Raw genomic sequence first — 6,000 nt, forward strand, 5'->3', positions numbered from 1 at the left:
GCTACACGGTGAGACGTGGGGCTATCACGCCCGACCACAAGGTGAGGCGTGATAGGCACACGCCCGCGTGTCGGGAGAGCAAAAAAAATAGCTAGTCCGCTATTGAATTAAATCCGTAAATACCTGTTACGTAAAAAAAAATTAGTCCGCTGTTGAATTAAACCCGTAAAAAAATTAGTCCGCTATTGAATTTAACCCGTAAATACCTGAATTAACAAAATAAAAATTTAACTAAAATTAACAAAATAAAGATTTAGTTAAACTAAATTAAACAAAATAAAATTTACAACAACTAAAATTTACAACATAAAAATTTAGTTAAACTAAATTAAACAAACTAAAAATTACAAAAAATTAATTAAAACCCCTCGGGCGTATGAACATCACGCCCGACCTATGGTGCGGGCGTATGAACATCACGCCCGAACCATAGGTCGGGTGTGATAGCCTCACGCCCGAACCACAGGTCGGGCGTGATATTCATACGCCGGAACCGTAGGTCGGGCGTGATGTTCATACGCCCGACTGCGATTCCGGCGTTTTTAAAAAATCACCCACAGATTCAATTTTTAAGCTTAAATCAAAAAACAAAAACGGTAAATCTTATTATTTTCGCTTTCCCTTTACGGTTGTTGTTACACTCCATGTTTTGGTTCACAAATTAGTCCGGATTTGATCAAAGAGTGTGTAGGGTATTTGAGAGGTTTTGTGTTTTTTCAAATTTTGGGTAAAGGGTAGTTTGGTCTTTTCATGGGGCTAGGGGTGGGAATTCATGGCTGGGTTTAGTAATCCACAAATAAAATGAAGATAATAGTTTTTTTAATCCTTAACCGGACGTGCTTTGTAAGTTGTTTAATATTAAATAAATAAAAGTAGGTAGGATGAGAAGATATATCTTAAAACATTAAGGGGGCGTTTCGTTCACAAGGGGTAAAGAAAAAGGAATAAAAAAAAGGAAAACTAAAAGAAAGGAAATGAATAAACATTAATTTCCCTATGTGTTTAGATATGTTTAGGAAAATGAATGCAATTCCACCCCATTCCCTTTTTGGATGTTTGGTTCAAATAGGGAATCAAAACTATTTTTTTTAACTTCATATATAAGCAAAGAAATTTTTTCTAACTCTTTTACTATAGTTTCCATAAAACGTGAAATAACTTCATGTATAATCCCAAACAATCCAAAACGTCACTCACTTGCTAACCTTATTGATAATAACATAAAGTTCATAAAAGTTAAAATTTAAACTTAACAAAGTTCATATAAATTAAAAAAACAAAAACAAAAGCCAATAGTCTTCTAAGCATAATACTTCATCACCGGAAAGAGTTTAAGCATCTTCATTGTTCTTTTTACCAAGAAAATCTTTGACAAGCATGATTTTCAAAGCATCGGGACAATTGAAAAAAAGCAAGAGCTTGTTCGGGTGTGCAGTTAGAATTTGAACTACTTTCAAAGCTTGTTTTTTAGTTATGCATTCCAAAACAAGCAGTTCATTCAACACCTCTTCCCCTTTCTGAATTACATGTTGCTCATGTTCATGAGCATATTGCTCACGTTCATCAGTACGGATCATTACATTAGCCATGGTTGAAAGACTATATAATAAAAAAAGGCATGTAGGGGGAGACGAGAAAACATATGTTAATGCATTAATTAACATAATTTGAATAAAACCATTAATTTAAGAGTGAAGACAAAAGGTTTTTTAAAAAATAATTTTTTTAATGAAATTGACATGTTATCACTTGGCTGATGTGGTACTCTTATTTTTATGTTCTTCAATTAACGGTGAATTTAAAGCTTTTTTTTAAAAAAATTAGATTATAAAAATGTCGAATTTTTTTGCTCACATAATCAAAATATTAAAATTTGATAATGTTAATATATATATATTATATATAAAAAATGACTACACAATAATGCTAATGGAATGTATCCATCCGTGCTAAATATAAAATTAAAAAAATTAGCTTTTTTTTTTATATATAAAGCATAGAACCTTTGTTTTTCCAACAACAAACAATAAACCGTAACAGAAAACAACAAACAGCAAATAAACCAAACAGACCATTATTCAATCCGAAGTCAACAAATTACTACTTACTAGAGCTACGTGATGGAAAATGAAATACCTTGGGTTCCAAAAGAAATTCCTTTGGAATATAGTTTATTCCAACTCACAAATCTGCTGCAGCTCTAATATCAATAATCATGAATGTACGAGATGATGAAGCAGGTGAAAAATTGGTTTGCAAGTTCTTAGAACAATTTGATAAATTTTAATTCAGTAGCAATTTGGTAATTTTTGCGTCTTTTTTAGTTTCGATTTTCTACATTTTCAGAACCTATTTTAGCTGGAAACAGATTATCCAACAAGAATCACTACTTGGTTGGTAGTATTTTCTTAACCAAATTCATTCATTTAGACTTTCGAAAATGCAATTTATTGTTTTCTTGGTTTTTGTTTAAATCTTTTCAGATTCTGTAGGAAACAATCATTTTGCTAAGTATTTTACAGGTATATGAGAAAACTTTCGATATTGAATAATACTATTTCGTATTTTCTAGAATTCTTTGAATTTTATAACTTAATTAACAAATATTTGTGCACGAATCAACGTTCATTAACACTTATGATACTGCATCAATACGATATAACCAACTCAAAGGCTAACAAGCTTTTATTGTAAATATTATCCTTTAATCTCTTGAAATTATGAATTTCAAGGTCTTTGCTCATCATGGTTGAAATTCTCTCTTTCCCTCCCAACATAGAAGCCATTTCGTCAAAGATAACTCACTTTCAACCAATGCTTCCATGTTGTGGAGAAATGTTTCGAGTATGAAAATATCAAGATCCGAAAATGGAGAAATAAGTTTCACGCTTACCACACCAAATATCATAATGGTGAAACAGTTTCTATTATGAAACTCTATTTCGTTGGTAGACCTTCCAAAATGGATAGATTGCTTTAAAGAGTGTCAAAAATTAGCACATCATACTAAAATATAATATTTTATTAATTTAAGGGTAAATTTCAAATAAAACCCCTGTGGTTTCACTAATTTTCAGATAAAGGATTGTGGTTTACTTTTTGTCAAAAGGAGGATTGAGGTTTCACACTTGGATTAATGCTATTAAACACATCTTTAACGACCTGAAAATGAAAATTTTCAAGAATTAAAGTCGTTCAATGTCATATTTTCTATGGAACTACATTTTCGATTTTCGAAAATCATCTTTTTTTGAACTTTCTCTCTCTAAACATTAACTTTCTCTCTCTTTACCAAACATCATCTAAATAATCTCAAAATAAAAAGGTTGAAGAATTAAAGTTTCTTAGAATATTAGTAGTTCTTAAAATATGTCATTTTTGAAGTCGTCAATGGTGATTTTAATAGTATCGATCGAAAAAGTCCTTATTTTGCTAAAGTTGAAAACCTCAATCCTCGTTTTGACAAAAAAGTAAACCACAGTCCTTTATCTGAAAATTAGTGAAACCACATGGGTTTTATTTGAAATTTACCCTTAATTTAATCATCTACGTCACTCTTGGTAACTTTTGTTAAAAAAAATGTTTCAATAGTAAGTAGACCTGGGCATGGGCCGGGCCTGTCGGGCTTTTGATAAAGTCTGGCGAGCCCAAGCCCAGGCCAGCCCGCAAGAAATTTAATCGGGCTCGGGCTGGGCTCGGACCGAAGATATGAATCCCAAGCCCGCCTGTCCAAGCCCATCTATATATTATAATTTATATAAAAATGTATATATTATAATATATATATATATATATATTATAAGTTAAACAGTAAATTTTTTTTTCTGAAATATATAAGAGCAAAGTTTTTTTTTGAAAAAATTATTTATATTTATGTTTATAAAAATATATTATAATTTATATAAATATATATATATATATTATATATATATATAGTATATCGGGCCGGGCCGGGCCTACCCGATATAAAAGTTGTAAAGCTCAAGCCCGCCCAGTTTTTGACGGGCTTATACGGGCTTGGGTCGGACCAGACCTAACAGTATTTCCATGTGTCCAAGCCCGGCTAAATGGGCCTGGGCCCAGGCCGGGCGGACGGGCTCGCCGGCCCATGCCCAGGTCTAATAGTAAGCAACTTTAAAAGTTGTCACAATAACCCCACAAATTATTATTTTATATATAATTTATTTTAATTATAAATATTGTCAACTAATAGTGAAAGGAGATAATTTGACAACCTTAAAGCAAGGTTGCCAAAAATTGGCAACTTTTATTGGCACCCACTATCACTCCAATAGTAGACACCATTTGAAAGTTTCAAACCTAATGTCACGTCAGCTAGGGATGAGCATAGGTTCGGTTTGGTTACTAACCGAACCAAAATTGGTGCTATTTTCATAACCGAACCGAACCGAATAAGATTGGTAATCGAAGTTTATTTAACCAAAACATTTCGATTCAGTTCGGTTACCGACCGAATAACCGAAAACTCATAATATTTAATTTTTGTATATTTTAGTTTAATTGGTTTTCAAATAATGCTCTTGTATAAAAGTTACAATGGAAGAAATTAAAGACTAATGAACCAAAATTTATATATATAAAGATAAAAGTATATTTTTTAGGGGTTGGATTTTATATTTTATAAATTATTTATATATGTAAAAATAAAATTATATTTATATAATACGTTCGGTTCGGTTATTGGTTATACCGATATATTTTTTCAGTAAACGAACTGATAACGAATTACCAAACCAAAATTAAAACCGAACCAAATCAGAATGTTAAAATAACCGAACCAAACTAAAACTTCGGTTCAGTTATCGATTTGATAAGGCAAAAAATATCATTAGGCCCTTGATTTTTCATTTTTTGGTTCATTAAACCCTTGATCTTTTATTTGGATACATTAAGCCACTAATCTTTTATTTTTGGTCTCATTAAACCCTTTACGACCAAATTAGTAAGTTATGGACATTTAATTCTGTTAAAAATACGTTATTAACTTCATCTGTATTTGAAATTATTAAAAACATATTTTTTACAGTTTGAATTAAGGTTTCTACAGTTTTTCTACCGCGACATTACACATCCAAAACTGCATTCAACCAGTGAAAAAAATACAAATTTCGAATGCAGGTGCAATGATTAACAGTCTGTTAATCAAATTTTATGTTCAAAATTACTTTTTTTTTTTTGTCATAAAGGGCTTAATGAGACCAAAAATAAATGATCAGAGGCTTAATGTATCCAAATAATAAATCAAGGGCTTAATGAACTAAAAAAAATGAAAAATAAAGGCCTAATGATGTTTTTTGCCATTTGATAATCGGTTACCGGTTATTTTGCTCATCCCTAACGTCAGCTGACACTCTTTTACGCATCCTATATCGGAAATGCTCTAAAGAATTAACTTAGCTCTTATTTGGATTCATTCCATTTTAAACATTATCACTTTAATAAAAGATTAAAGCTAACCACCAAACATTGCACAATTATAGTAACTTTCATGCAAAGCAACAAAGTAAAAGGAGAAAACAACAACCTACCTCTTTTTTTTCATTGGAAATACAAAATTAAAGGAAGTAGTTTCATTTAATCACTTCACAAATTCCATTGAAAAAAAAAAAAAAGAAAACCCCCAAAAATAGACATTTCAATCTAAAAAGCATCAATTATGCCTTAATTCCTATTTTGATGCTACATTAATAAATTTTAAAGCTTAACCCAAAAAGAAAAAAAAAGAAAAGAAAAAGACAATCCAACCCTTTCATTATTCACCCATCTTATGCCTCTTTTTCTCTTTACCAACTCACCAACTATATGTTGTTCTATCACCCTATTCCTAGGGGTATAAAAGGTATTTTACCTTCCAATATACCCCCTAAATAAGTTTATAAACACTTTACCAATTCTACCCTATGCCATATCTCATATAGTAAGGTACACCGTTCCTTACCGTGCACCGCACTGTACCATAGAATATCCGTCTCTTCTCCT

The sequence above is a fragment of the Euphorbia lathyris genome, chromosome 10 (assembly GCF_963576675.1).
Source record: "Euphorbia lathyris chromosome 10, ddEupLath1.1, whole genome shotgun sequence".
Taxonomy (NCBI): domain Eukaryota; kingdom Viridiplantae; phylum Streptophyta; class Magnoliopsida; order Malpighiales; family Euphorbiaceae; genus Euphorbia; species Euphorbia lathyris.